The 15,445-nt window shown below is 38.8% G+C and overlaps 1 protein-coding gene across 5 annotated transcripts in view; it reads left to right on the top strand.

Annotated features, from left to right (window-relative positions):
• Nucleotides 1–15,445, top strand: part of LOC124168289 (inactive rhomboid protein 1) — a 276,207-nt gene that overhangs the window by 232,784 nt on the left and 27,978 nt on the right. The gene's annotated exons all lie outside the window — the stretch shown is intronic.

Here is a 15,445-nt window from a genome sequence, read left to right as displayed (position 1 = left end):
TCGTATAATTTGAGATGTTTCCGTTGGAAGCCAACAGCATACTGCAACGAGGTTCATCCGGCTCCCCTTTCGCCTTTTTGGCGAATAAATGCGATTAGTCAAATCAGGCGAACCGTAAATTCTTGGCCGTTTGATTCCGGATTGGAAGATGCTGAAAACGGCTTAAGCGATTTGAATACTCAGTCAGGAACTTTTTTTTTCCTCCTATTTTTTCTTCCTTGCGCTCGAATACTATGCATTTGAAATGAATCACTCCTCTCTGCCTCCTTGCAATTTAGTCCTTGGGAAGTATTTTCGTACTCATAAACTTTAAATGCAATGAATAAGAAATGAGCTTACATGCATTACCTCAGTTCCGGCCCAATCTTGCGTTCGTTCTCCTAGATGCGTTTTTTCGGCTAAAATCACCACGTATAACAACTAGCCGCGGTATAATTGCTCATTCAGCTTGTTCCCGTCTCGAGTTTGCATCGCTAATGAATTTTAGAAACACAAAATTGGAAGAAGGTATATTGCGCCTTAATTGCACTGGGCACGAGAGTGGAACGTACGCTATTCATTTCCACTGTAGATGCATTCCTGAGTTTCAACCAATTAAAAACGCTGTCGTCCTCGCAATTCTCCGAAAGCTCAAAAGTTTTGCGATAGTAATAAAGTTCACGTTTCCTTCGAAATAAGCCAAATTCTTGCTGAGGAGAATTTTTATGAATCAAGTTTCCACTTAATAAGTGCAACCTGGCCCATTTTTGCACAATTTAAAGCACAAATAACTGTCTATGACTACTATATGACCATTATATTGACTTCCCTTACTGACTGCAATTCGTTTTTTTTTATAACGGCTACATTTTGTCTGGGAAAACTTTGACCTTTTTACGGTATGATTTTTTTCACTTCCACTTTCCGTTAAAACATCAAAAATTGTGTTTCGTTTGTATATTTTCCTAGGTGCGTATGAGAGAGGGACTCAAGTGGACCAATAATTTCCGCTCGACTGGGATTTTGAGTGATGTATAAATCTTTGATTATCTCATAAATCTATTAATCCTTTATTGAATTCTGTTATTTAATCACGTATCATTGAAAAAATGAAAATATAGCAATCCACATTCTCATACTAAGAGAACAATATGGCTTAAACACGCTTCAAAACAACTTTTATTGCAAAAAAATGAGAAGTGTGCATGATCATGAAAATTGCTTTTAAATTGTTGAAATTCTCGATAAAAGTGAAAATTTCCCGCATTTTCGCGGGAATATCCCTGAATTGGAGTCATCACATTTACGAATTTTGTATATCCCTACTTATTACTTGTTTGTAACTCTTTTTCACTAAAGTTTATTGTTTGGTTATGCTCGCTGAATTGAGTAGCCCTGAGTCAAAATTTGCCTTTATCTCAAATATTAACGTCTTTCCCCCTTTTTCTCCAAATATTAATTTGAGATACACAGTAAATATTTGAAACGGTTTTCCTCCCTGAAAATTGTCGGGAGAGCGTAAAGATAGCATACACTTGAAACTGGTAATACGTCTAAAAATGTACAAAACTCGACCGACCACGCCGGCATTGTGCATCTTCATTATCGAGACTATTTTTCTGTGGATAAAATTGGCTGTGCATCAGTTTTTCACATTTTGAATTTCGTTGCTAATTTTTCATTTCGGTTTTTGATTTTTGAACGAGTTCATAAGTATAATAATTTAGTTCACGATTAGTAATTTTTTAACTCAGACACCTGCAAGCACAAGTTTCGATCTACTTGACTGTTTGTGCTAATGTTCCAACGTATGGCTGGCATACATTATTATAACTCGATACATGAATTTTCATAGCACTATATCTGTTAATACAGCGGATGAATATAAATTTACACCCCAGCGTGTTGAAATTTACTGTGCATTGCAAATTAAACTAAGTACATGATAATTGTACTCAAGAGTCAGTAAGTGTGGCATTCAGATATTTTTGTTAAGAAACGAAAATTAATGAATAAGGCCTTTATCATCACTTGGCTTTAGTTGTCGATAGATATAAGATAGTAGATCATGAGCGCTTTCCGAAATTTTCTCGTATTTTCTCACTGTGATTATAATGACCGGGTATTGTTAAATCGACTCGGAATGGAGAAATAGTCTCAGTCGTCTTTGTATTCTTCTCGAATGAAACAAAGCCCGAACTTTGACCACGTAGAGGCGGTCGCTCTTGACTAACTTAAATGTACCGGAACTAGCCACGGTGATATATTTACGAATTCACCCGCAATGCACAAATTGTGCGTGAAGATTGTATTCATAAAGTGTATTTGAATGAATAATCGACCGGCGAAATAATTGATTTGCTTTGCACTCTGGAGCGTGTCGCAATGTGGTCGAGCCAGTCGATCAGATTAAGTCGGCGAGCACCGAATTGAAAGCCTCCGACAATTCATCTCCCGTATCAAGAGAGAAGTCTCCCTGGTTAACTCAACCGGAGTTACACCACGACTATGAATTCCTCCTTTGATGGAGCACATCCGCGACTGTATGACAAAATAAGAAAGTCTCATTCAGCTTTCAGGGGATTCGTTTTTTTTTGTAAGATGGCTTTAAAGTTCAAGGGACTCACAAGTCTTTCTGTGCGAGCCAAAGGCGGGAATTAATTTTCCTGTTTGTGCTGTATGCGAATACTTGAGTGTCCATTGTACGGAATCGTGGATTTACATGGCTCCGGTGGACGTCAATTTCACTTAAGAGGCTTACATTTGTGATGCGCTCTGTACTACTTTCCGCTGTAGAGTTTCATGCATCAAAATTTTCAGTGGAATTTTAGACTTTTTACTTTCCAGGTGTGTTATATTTCTTTAGTCTATAAGCGGCCCATTTACATAGATACTTATTCCTTTCTTGGCGTTGGAGAATCACTTTGTTTTTTTAAAAAATGTAACTACGATTAATATCTATTTCCTTTGAAAAAAATAATATCCAGTTAATAATAAGGTATTTTGTGAGCCATTTTTTTTCATTTCATACCGTGATGTCTAAGTAATGATCACTCAGTTATTTCAACTCGATGATAGGTTTTGAATAGGTGAGAATGAAGGTAATCGTAGATTAAGTTTACACTAGCACACATACAGGGTAAGGGGCCAGTTTTCTTCTGGCCCAACTCGAAGTTTTCTTTTAAAGATTCACCTGAGAGTTAAACCCGTGAACCTTCAGTCAGTGGACTGCTCAGAGATCCGCTAAGTCAAAGGTCCGTGGTTTGATTCCCGGTCCATTGAAATATTTAATAAGGCATTTAAAGTGAAAAACAGTAAAAAAAAACAAAGTAAAAACAAAATAAAACGTCCAAGGTACTAGGCACCAAGGCACCAAAAAATGGTCATGGTACCAGGCTTGGAGCTGTCGGCAATTCACCTTTCGAGCTCTGCAAGCTCTGCTCTCTGTAGCTCCGCAAGCTTCCTGGTTCATTCATTAAGCACTACTTTACGATTGATGTGTGCTCTCTCGTTCAACATCTCTGCGATCAGATGTCAAAATAAGAAAGCCTCATTCAGCTTTCAAGGGATTAATTTTGGGCGATAAGTCATTTAAATTTTCTTGGAACCGTCGTCAGTCATTCCATGGATAGTTGGGAGCCTGGATGAATATTTTCTGCGTTCCTTTGAGCCGTGATTTGCGTCATCCCGTCCTTTCCCTCCTAGCAACCGCTCTTCAGGTCTTCCGCCCCAATCATGCGGCGCACAACCTACCTCCCTCCCTTCTCTCGTTCTAATAAAATGGCGCACAGCATAGGAGGGGTCGACGGAGGAGGAAATTAATCAGTGGCTGCCTTTATCCCCCTCCGCCCTCCTATCATAAAGTAGCAAATTTTCCTCAGCGTGGTGTCGCAGAGGGCGTGCCGGTGTCTCTACCCGTTGGGTCTACACGTCATTCGCAGGCCCGCCTGTGGTTGGGGCTTGTCCCAAAGAGTAATCACATCACATCGAGACTCAGATCTTTTTTTAATCGAACACCAACTCATGCTAAAAATAACGTCTCAAATTTTTGAAATTTAGTTCCAAGAAATTGAAAAAAATTTCTCTTCCAGGTCAACGTGGCCAAATATTTAAGTATAAAGACATAAATCATGATTAATTCTTATACAAAGCCTCAATACGTCAGTTATTTGCCGAGTTTTTTGCTTTAAGAGACTTTATTTGGTGCTCCACGAAGTCGTCATCGTTGGCAGTAGGAAGTCCGCAACACCTTTCCTTGTTTTTATCTATTTCTGTAGTAATTGTTCCGATTAGGGAAAGTTTCCCAGTCGCATCCGTAAGCGTCGTAGTAAAAAAAATAATAAGATGAATCAAAGGGATAGGGGAAGGACTAGATATGCCATCGCTCTCTTGCCAATTTTCACGAACTTTCATTTTTCTTAAGATTTCTGGACGAGTTATGATATCACCAAGTGACTTTTACATCTCGTTCACATATCCTCACAATTTTTTTACGATTATATCTACAGATTCATTGAAAAAACCGCAATCTTATTATATTTTATGTTTTTATAATTATTGTGTGGGTATTATTTATGACATAAATACAGCAATAGTATGTTTGGCGGGTTGCCTCCCTAATTCTAAGATTACTTCGTTGAGATCCATAATAGGTTTCATTAGTGATAACATTTTTAAAATTTAGCTCTACGCAATTAGGTCTTCGTGAGATTTTACTTCATGTTGAATTTCGCCTTAACAACTACCTAATACCCCAGACATTTTTCACATGGAAATGTCTTCATTATTTCAGGTACTCTCTAATTTTATTAATTGGGCATTAATTATCTTTAATTAGAGATAATTTCAACCTTCCCGTATGAGGAGTAGCATATTTTCACTGGAAAATTAAACGAAGGATTTAAGTAGCTCAAACAAGTGGGTAAAAACATAAGGATAATTTAAGCAAGTTATTTTACCATTTAACTCACGAAAACGTCAGCCATAATTAAATAGGCATTATATCTCATATTAGATTTTATTATTGTTAAAAATATCCAACAAATCTGTGTCAAGTCGAGATAAAATCTTGTTTGCCCATCGAGAAGCTCTCTTATCATCCTGTAGAATATTTCACCTCGTTATACGACTTTTAACAAAAAAAACCAACAGAGTATATTTTAATTGGAAAGTGCAGTTTTTTTAAGTGTGACGGCTTTTACTCATGTAAATGCAATTTTTTTATTTAAACAAACTTTTTGTGAAATTAATAGGCCAAATCATCCTTAATATAAGACATCACAACCTAATTCGGAGTGCAACATAAAATAAATTATACAGTGCTAAAACTTTTTATCGCCATAATTTGGCCTTACTTCCCTATCTAATAATAATTTAATTGGGAATGAAGCTCAAGTTGCCATTTGCACTTTTAATTGACCTTATTTTAAGTTGAATAACCTAATTTGCCATGAATTTTTAATGCTATGTATTTTGGAAGCCTATCATAATCATAACAAAAGTTGCATTTCATATATTGAAATTTCATTTCATGAATATTCGGGCTACATCACATTTCCCTGATACTAATTTATTGTGTATTGTAGACTTAGGATATCTCTCTCTTTTTTAGATTCTGGCGTAAAAAGAACAAGAAAAATCAAGCGTGTCGGAAATTATAGAAAGAAATTCTCTGATAGTCATATTCCATGGGTAATCTGGTTATCCCATGAAGTATGGCTGGATAAGAATCAGCAGACTTGGTTAATCCTAAAAAAAATACTTCTTACAATGCCTCAACTTGGGACTGTTAGCGAGCGGACTTCAATGTAAAATGCCTCTGATCCCCTGCAATCATTTTACTCTCGAACTGCTTCCGAGCTCTAGTACAATTCTTGGAGGAATGAGTACCCACTTTTAAAAAGCCTGGCCGCTTTAATATACTGGCTAATGTAGGTGGGAACTCTAATTTCCCTGCACCTCGGTTTCCATGTCTCGTATCTACTAAATATTATGAAAGAGTGAATGTAATTTCTAGTAAATATTTTAATGTTTTCTTTGCTTATTGCAATTTGCATCGTATTTTTGTGCATCGATGTTCCAATCTCCTTATAATCAGGAGATCGGCGGGAAATTTGTTTGTGTCTCATTTCGAAATGGAGCTGTAGATATCTGTGAATAATTTTACAATATTTCAAGCGCTAATGTGAATTTGTTACTCTAAAACCTCGTCAAAGACATTGCAACGTAGACAATTTTTCAAAACATTGAAATTTGAATTTTGCATTAGACTGGTATGAAAATGCAGAATTATCGATATTTGATGAAAAATATTTGTTTTTATATCAGGTTTAGTGGGAAATTTTCATATTCTTCAATGCGAAAATCCTGGCATCTTTAATTCACGTTGAAACGGAGGTGGAAAAAAATGCCTTCCCTTCTTCACGGTCTCCGTGCTTGTCTTTTTATTTGACGCAGCCTACCACTCACTCACTCACTCACTTCTCGAACGCGTCCGACAAAGGACAGAAAAGGTCTTGCGCCTCACAAGGGACCGCAGCCGGAGGTCTTCGAGGGCGCGCTTGATATGCCCGCCTCAAGAGTCGATGCATTATATTATCATCGTTCTTCCTTTGAGGTCGGACGCGCGCTGACTTTCTTCCTTCCTTCCTCGTTTCCCATACAAACACAAACACACACCTTGGCCGTACCCCCACCCCCTTTCCCTCCTTCCACCTACGTGATCCCCTACCCTCTCTCCTCCTCGTGTAGTCGGCCCTAGCTTCCAACTCTTCACCCACCCCTTTCAGAAGACCCCTCTTTTTCTTTTCCCCGGAGAGAGAGGGCTCCCCGTTAATGGGCTTCCGTTGTCACGCGTAATGAGCGGCCCTACCCCCTCACCCTCGCCATACACACCCCCATCCACCCCACCCCCCCCCCTGCATTCGCCCTGTTTTTCGCTGGTATGTCGTGCGGGAAAGGGTTTGTGTATGTCGGGCCTGGGATGGGCTGGGTGTGAGGAGGTTAGTTGGCAGGATTATGACGCAGCCGCTGCTACCACTGCTTGCCCGTCCGCTCGGCGTATTTGTGAACGTCAGTGGCGCATGTGTTGCGTTCTCCAGAAAGAGAAACGGCCTCGTGTGTTATTCGGGCGGGGGAGAGAGGTGACAACTACAGTGGAGTCCCGCGAACCCGGACTAATGTGAACTGACGGTTGTCTGGGTTTTTGAAATGTCCTAGTTATCGGGGAAGAAGTGAAAATAAGAAAAGGTGCGGGTTTTAAAATATTGCTACTGTATTAAACATTTATTTATTTTACAAAAATAATAAAAATCACAACTTTAATTTCAGCTGATAAAAAAACCTAAAGAAAAATATTCCAACAAAATTAATTAAAACCTTATACTTGGATGGATTCTTTTCGGGTATCACACCGGGTCAGACGGTCGACGTTGGCCGATATTTCTCTAGAATTCTTTCCTAGCATCCTCAGGGATCATGTAAGATGCCGCAGTTCTGTATGTTCGGGTATATGTATACGTACCTGCATCAACTCGATCGAGGTCGATTGTTGGAGTCTCAACCAATCAGTTGTGTCATTATTGTTGGATTTCAAATCTTACTAAGGGTGACGCCTCGGTCCCCGTTGATACTATTGTTGTTGAGCTGAATCTCAACTGCCTCCAGCCTTTTACCAACCTTTCTAAATGGGTTTGAGACTAGTAGGATCACCAAAGAAAAAATATGCCCGTGTATATGGTACCTGTACATTTTTTGGCTGTTCTTTCATGTCGTGTATCCTTAAATCATCTGCTCTGGCGTATTTACACGTAAAAATCACTACTTATTGTTGGGGCGTTAATTTTTTTCTTACGAGAGAAGTATCCAGTGCCATTAGCAATTTTCATCTCTCTTAATTCAGCAACATATTCTTAATTTTTTAGTAGAAGCTGCATGGATTGAGGAGGTATGTAAAGGGGGCAAAGTTTTTCATCACCCTCGTAATGAAAACTTCTCTCCTTGCGCCTTAAATCCCCTCAATTTATACCCGTAACTTTATTTCTCTGTTTTCATCTCTGTTTATTCTTTGTTGTCCACAAAGACTCTTCATAAAAATAACTCCGTCACCATGCTGATTATTTTGACTTTCTTCCTAGGTTTGCATAGCGAGGCGGTCTCGATACAAATAGTGAAATTTTGAAAATTTTCCGGAATTAGGAAGTTCTTAAGCCTACACAAGCTATCGATAACCTTATGTATTGTCGTTTTTATAAATTGTGGACCTATTGATTCCAGCATTTCTTCCAGCCTCCACTCTGGTTTAATGAACTCAAAACCTATACGGAGTAATGAATCTACTTTTAGGGATGCGTAACCCTTTACCGGTTTATTCAATGTATTTTGCTACTGTTTCGGTATCAATGGTAATGCATTTAGCCAAGTCACATTATATGAATCACTCTATGGTAATAAATGGAATTATTGGTGCATTTTAAGTTTTTTACCTCCCGAAACGGTGTGACATCTCAGGGAGGGAAGGTAGATATTAGAATAGGCATGGCTGTCACTCACCGCTGGTTCACTCCAAGCAAAATATGGCATTTCTAAGTCGATGGCTTAACACCCCATCCTATGAGCTGAGTAAAATAATTTTGCACTAAAAGTATCCAGGTGACGCTGTAATTCCTTCAGAGAAAATTTCCCAGCCCTGACTACCATCACGCTAAAACCAGCACTTAAAGTACACGCTGAAGCAATTCGACAACCCCTTTTAGCCATTCCTTTCGAGTCCTTTTCATTATTAATCATTCATTCACATCGTAAAGAAGGTGGAGTGTTTCTCCTCAATGTTTCTGTCTCCCCTTCGTGTCATGGTGTCATTTTTTTCCTTGTTCAAGCGTCGCCCCTACTTCGCGGTACTTGTTCCTCCGCAGGGCTGTAAAATATTTGTGTAGCTCGTCGTTGCTTTCACTTCAGCGACAGGGTCATGCCAAATTTTTGTTCGTAATTAAGTCGCAGTGAGAATTATTTCCGTGTCATCACATGTGCGCATGCGCATTATCCAAGAGAAGAGATATGCTGCCATCTGTGAGCCAACAAGAGGGTGGCTTCATGCTGGAAGGAAAAAAAGATTACTTCCTTGGAATAAAATCACGTTGTCTTATTTCAAGTGAGAGACAGAATATAGGAAACATTCTATGCTGCGGACGTAATATTTCTTAGAGGAGTAAAGATGTAGTGGAAGTTTTACAGTGATCGCATAGTGAATTTGGAATTAGCAAGAGGCACAAGAAAGTACACATTAAAGAGTTGCAAACTAAGATGTAGATTAGGCAAATTTTTGTGCCTGAGATGAGAGAAAAATGTTTAAAACACTCTGTTTTATATTGCCTGAAAGTTTCAGTATGATGGTGTAAGTTTTTATAAGTTATGCCTCAGCGATGTGTAAAAGAAAGCTTTAAGTTTCTTGTGTTTCTGTGCTCTTAAGCGTCATTTGATATCATCACCATCACTAGCCAACAATCCTAAGTTAGGTTTGACGCAGCTCTCCACTCAATTCTCCTATCAGTAAATCTTTTCACACCTTCGTATTTTTTTCTTTCACATCCTTCTTTACCCGTTCCATATATTCTGTTCGAGGTCTTCCTTTTCCGTTCTTGCCATCCACCTGTCCCTCAACGATTGTCTTCATCAGGCCAGTGGCGCAGCGAGGGGGGGTTTTGGGGGATAAACCCCCTCCAGAGCTCAGAGAAATTTTTAAGTTCAACCCATTTTACTTAATTGGATTGATATTACTAAAAGAATAGTGGAAGTATGAATAAAATATCACTCAGAAAGCCGTAAAACTCACCGTTTTTAACCAATTATCTTTATAATTCCTACTACTAATCTCGCACCTGCTGATTATCCTGATGGGTATACCATACCCCCACACACTCCGGTGTTAGTTGCACCTAAATCCCCCCCCCAGCCTTAATTCCTAGCTGCGCCCATGCATCAGGCCATCATGTCTCAAGATGTGGCCTTTAAGGTTGTTCCGTCTTCTTAATAAGGTTTTCATGAGGCTTCTCTTCTCTCCTACTCTTCTCAGGACTTCCTCATTGCTAACTCGGTCGATCCATTTGATTTTCATCATTCTTCTGTAGCACCACACTTCGAAGGCCTCTATCCTTGCTTTCTCCGCTGCTGTCATTGTTCAGCCTCACTTCCGTATAGGAGCAATTTACAGAAAAAATCATTTTCTGGATATTATCGTATTCGACAGACTTTGGGAAATAACCGTTGTATAGCGTCGAATAAACCTCAAAATATTACAACTTTCGCTGGTTGTCCCATATGATTAGAGTAATTTTTGGTTTTCCCTTCTTCATTTGTGGGAGTGGCCGGGGTTTCTTCTCCTTCGTCGCAAACCTCGTCAGAGCTAATTATCTTGTCTATGTTGTGTGTCAATATACTCGTATATCCGATCATTGGATTTGATCTGGAATATTCCCAATTGTTTCTCTTCTTACTGGAAAAATCTACCATAGCAGATTACGCTGTCCAAGGATATGGCGTAGATATCGAGAACCACTTTACTTGCAATAGATAGGCGAATATATATATTGAAGCGCAAAATAGGTGGAATCGTTAGTCCTGACCAAATCTCTGTTATAGGCGAAGAAGCGTTGGTCACTCTTACAACTGACATGGGAAACCCAAACATATACTCTTTTACATTCGGATGAATCTTTTTTTTTAACAGTGGCACCGCCATGGAGACAATATTTGAAGCTCTCAAAGTGGCATGATTCTCAAACAACTTTGTCCACCTTTTATTTCCAAATTAAGCTTGTCATACTGCAAAGAGATTTAGGCCTGATGTGTCGGCGCAATCCAATCAATTCGTAGTGTCGTACTGTCGCTATACCGTTTTGGCCCTCTCTACTTCCCTTCTAGGACTAGGGCGGAGTTTGGCGACCCCAATTATGTCACATACATATATCCTCTGATCCATTATATTGCTTCCAGGAGATTTCTCTTTCACATTTGGGCGAAGTTGATATTTCGACTTCCTAGTTCGTGCGACGCCGAGTCAATGTTGGAAGTTTTCCGTCCAATCTGTTCGCCACTCATTTCACCGAAGACCCTCAGGGATATGAGGGGGAGTTTCCAAACCTTCTTCCCCACGTCCCCCCCTTCCCCAGTCCGACCAATCGCTTTCCACCAGGAAGCGGTGACCGCCCTTCGCTTGTCTTCGACTGAGTGAGCGCTAGTGCCTTAACCAGTCGATCCGTGACCGTGGAAGCTCCGTCAAGTTTGGCGAGGTCATCGGACGTATTGAGTTAAAAGAATTGAAGTTAAAAGAGTATATAAATCCCACTCAACCAGTCGCGCTTTGTCTCTTTCCCCGATATACCACTAGTTTAAAACTTAAGCTATTAGCTGGAAGTTTACGGCCTTTTGCAGAAATTAATCAATGATCAACGATAGGATAGGCTGATGTGATGATACTACTTTTTATCAGAAATTGAGATTTCCAGGGTATAATTTATACCCTGAAATTAATCATTTTTCAGCGACAGGATATATTTATCTATAAATGCATTCATATCGTTGGATATCATTGGTAGAATACGTATGAAGTCTGGCAAACAGTCTTCATGTAATTCCCCGCCCCTGTGTACTGCGCAAAAACTACAGGGAAAAACATTGATAGCAAAGATTACCATCCCCGTGACAAGGGGCCATGCTAAGTAATTAAATGTCTTTATAGTTGGGATCTGCATTCCAATACAAATTCCCTCGGACAAAATTAACCTGTATCACAGAACATGGAAGTAGATATTACTGTTGAATTTTCTAAGGGGTAAAATGTTTATATTTGAGATATTTTGGCAAGTGTACTCTCCAGAAAATGAAATTTCTAGAAGATAGCATACATTTTGAACAAGTAATTAGTCAGGAAAAAAGAAGCCCGATTGAGCGAGAGTTATGCGTTCTACTGAGCTTTTGTGTGTTCAAGTTCATTATGTCTCGATTTCGGATGAGACTCGGAAGGGGCGAAAACATGTGCATTGCGAGTAGTGACGACAGCCATGAAACTTAAGTGTACGCTATCAGTATTTTTCTGCGAACTTCTCGGGGGAGATATGAATGTTTGCTGGTAATAAATAAACGATAGCAGAAAATTCGAAGGAGTTTTAAGAAGGGAGAGTTTAAGGAACTACTATACGTTATCTATCCGGGTTTCAGTGAAGCGGCGCGAGAAACTACTGATTAGATAGTTGCAAAAAAAGCCTGTAAATCATTTAGATTTTTGTACCTGAGATGCAGGCAAATGTTGGATAAACTTTGCTTCACGTGCTATGAAAATTTCAAGATGTTGGCGTAAGTTTTAAACAAGTTATGCCTCAGGAAATGAGAAAAATATCTGTCTAACTGAGCAGTTATGCGTTCTCTTAACGATTCCTCGCCGAGAAGAGAATTAGGTGAAAATATCGTGATGCATGAAAATGTACGAAACTCAAAACGCGTTAAAAAAATACAGGATGAAATTTCAAAATATACTGTTGTAACTTACTTTATCAACGGTAAGTCAAGAAAATCACTATCCCTGCCAGATATTTTTTTGGAAATTACCTTTTAATCTTCACAGTTACCGCTATATTTGAGCTTGTAGGTCTATTTTTGTATATACAATCAATAAAACAAATGTAATCTACATTATAAATTCACATGGTCAAAAAAATCTCGTATAGTGTGTGTCACAACTGTATTAAACACGCAAAAAGAAAGAACAAACCGTAGACGTACTTTCTTTTCTATGAGAAAATTATTGCTGGTGAAAAAATAGTATATTCCAGTATATTTTATGAGAGTGTTTTTGATCAAATACAGATGTTGAAGAAGGATTTGGTGCTTTCCCGGCGAATGCTGTTGATAAAATCTTCACGGGAAATCAAGACGCCCTGAAGACGATGGCAGAGAAGGCCATTGAAACGTTGGTAGCAATATCCATCCTTACCCGGCTGATTTCCCGTGTAGATTTTATCAAAATACAGATGTTGATATACCTTCGGAAAATGTGACCTTACGAGTGGTACCCACGGTTACTGTACCCGTTCGCGTCACAACAAATCATCTAGATAAATTACAAAATTTCAGTCTTACAAGGGAATGTATCCATGTGTCACCACCATATCGTAATCAAATTTCGCAGTGTGATAGAGGTTAAAATTTTACGTTAAATCTTTCCAAGGGGCCCTAGTTTTCTGGATATTATCAGTAAAAATCAATAGTAAAACGTCTGTTCTTCGTTAACCTCAAAACATGACTTTAATAAAATATGTCTCCATGTTCCTGGGCTTCACCGCGTGGATTTTTCTTTATGACGACAGTTTCTCCGGTATTCCAACCGGCGTCTTCAGGTCGAGACCTGAAGACGCCGGTTGGAATACCGGAGAAACTGTCGTCATAAAGAAAAATCCACGCGGTGAAGCCCAGGAACATGGAGACATCATCTAGACAATGCCGCGGAAAACTACGCATCAACTTTAATAAAATATGTTCAATTTTTAAACACGCTTTAACTTTTTTCCTCTTCTGAGCAATATCTTTAAAAATTCCTTTTATGTCTATATTTATCTACAACCATTCACAATCGAACACACAATTTAAATAATCCACAAAATCAGTTTGAAAAAGCTTGTCCTCAGTCTTCAAAAACACATGTAAATGGCTTGCAACAACAGAACGTCCATCATACTCCACTCCAAGCACACTGGCCAACGGACAGCTGGAGGCAAACCGTCAACTGACGATCTCCCGATACAATTTCCTGCGGGTAATTCACCATCGGACGACGATAACGTGCCAATTTCCCTTACCGCAACACCGCTTTCCGGTTCCTCAGTCTTAGCCGACGTTAGTTAACACGCATTCTACTCAAATGACCCACTACACTGCACTGATTCCAAACTACACAAAAGAGTATAATCATCAATTTTCAACTTTTTACTTACGAATATCACTGGTTTCCACCACTTAAATAATTGGACAGAAGTGAATTGCCGTTATTATATTATTCCGCGTGCCGCAGCCTTTATATTATAGAGGCGTGCATTTTCCTATCCTTATAACAACCTTTATAGGGTCTGCAATTTTTTCCTGCTACAAGTTGCCCTCTCACTCAGAGACGAGATATCCACTTTCACTTAGCCGTCGAGCTATGTCAAAATCAGCCAGAATTGTAATCTTTGTTTGAATGTAACCACACATAATCAACGAATTTTTGGCCATCGAATGGCAGTAATGAATGATGGCGTTCGATTATCAATAGTCGCCATGGTAGATGCAATCTGTTGTAGGACTGAACTCAATACAAATGACCTATGGTATGATGAGACCTCTCCCTGATTAAAGTAAAGAAATTGCGCATAGGGTCATCATGGAAAGGAAGTATTGCGTACCTTTAATATGCGTGGTAAATTATACAGCATTGAATTTTTTTCTCCCCTCGTATAAATGCAGTTTGACTGGAATGGGTAGTGTAAAATAGAGGGGCTCTGAATGAAAGTTAAAGTGCGTCAAATAAATAGTGCCGAGATATTCATGTTAGGGATTTGATGAAATTCCATGGAGGCATATTTCCATAAAAACAATAAAAAAATCCGCTTGTGACGCCGAAAATTAAGCTATTTTTATACTTTTCTCATTCCTGAATTTTTCTTATTAAAATTACGCGGTTTTTGGCTATTCTGGAAGGTACTAGACAGTCTTTTCAGCTTACATCAGCTGGTACTGTTCGTCATTTAATTGCGTTGATACCGTTGTTGCCAAATTTCCTCGATTTTCGATAATCCTTCCAAAACCGGAAATTTTTCCCCCTAAATAATAGATCCAAAACCGCACAGGCATGCATTGGTATCGGAGGTAAACAAAATATTGGTTTCCAGTAAATAATCCAACCATCGAAAAAACCTTTTGATTTTTTTAACGGTTTAAGCCCGAGACCGGATTAAATAGCGGTTTTTCTGTGATGAATTATTGAGCGTAATGACGTACTTTGGGTAATAATTGAACTTTCATTCTTATTTGCTCAACTTTTATCGTCATGTGACTTTATATCTTCTTTTTGAATTCATTTGATATTGATACATCACGTACAATTTTTCTCTTTTCCATGCCTTTTTTTGTTCTTTAGCGATGCCTGATGTCAACTTTATTCCAACCTTAGGGTAATTGAATTTAAATAAATAATTTCCATTGCTTGGTCTAATTATTAGAATTTCACGATAAATAGAATTTTAAGCAAAGGATGATTTCGTAAACATCGGCCGAAACTCGGGTATAAAATATTGAGACTTATGTGTGTGGAGTTGTCGTAGTAGAGAAATAAATTTTCTTGACCGGTATTAAATTTATTGAGACTGGTCCAGAAAAAAATGCATTTTTTTATTGTCTGGATTGGATAAGTGTATTTTAAGTGTATTAGCGACGAAGTAGG

Source organism: Ischnura elegans, chromosome 1 (assembly GCF_921293095.1).
Source record: "Ischnura elegans chromosome 1, ioIscEleg1.1, whole genome shotgun sequence".
Classification (NCBI taxonomy): Eukaryota; Metazoa; Arthropoda; class Insecta; order Odonata; family Coenagrionidae; genus Ischnura; species Ischnura elegans.
Note: the sequence above shows the minus strand (reverse complement) of the source record. Positions and strands in the feature narration are given on the sequence as shown.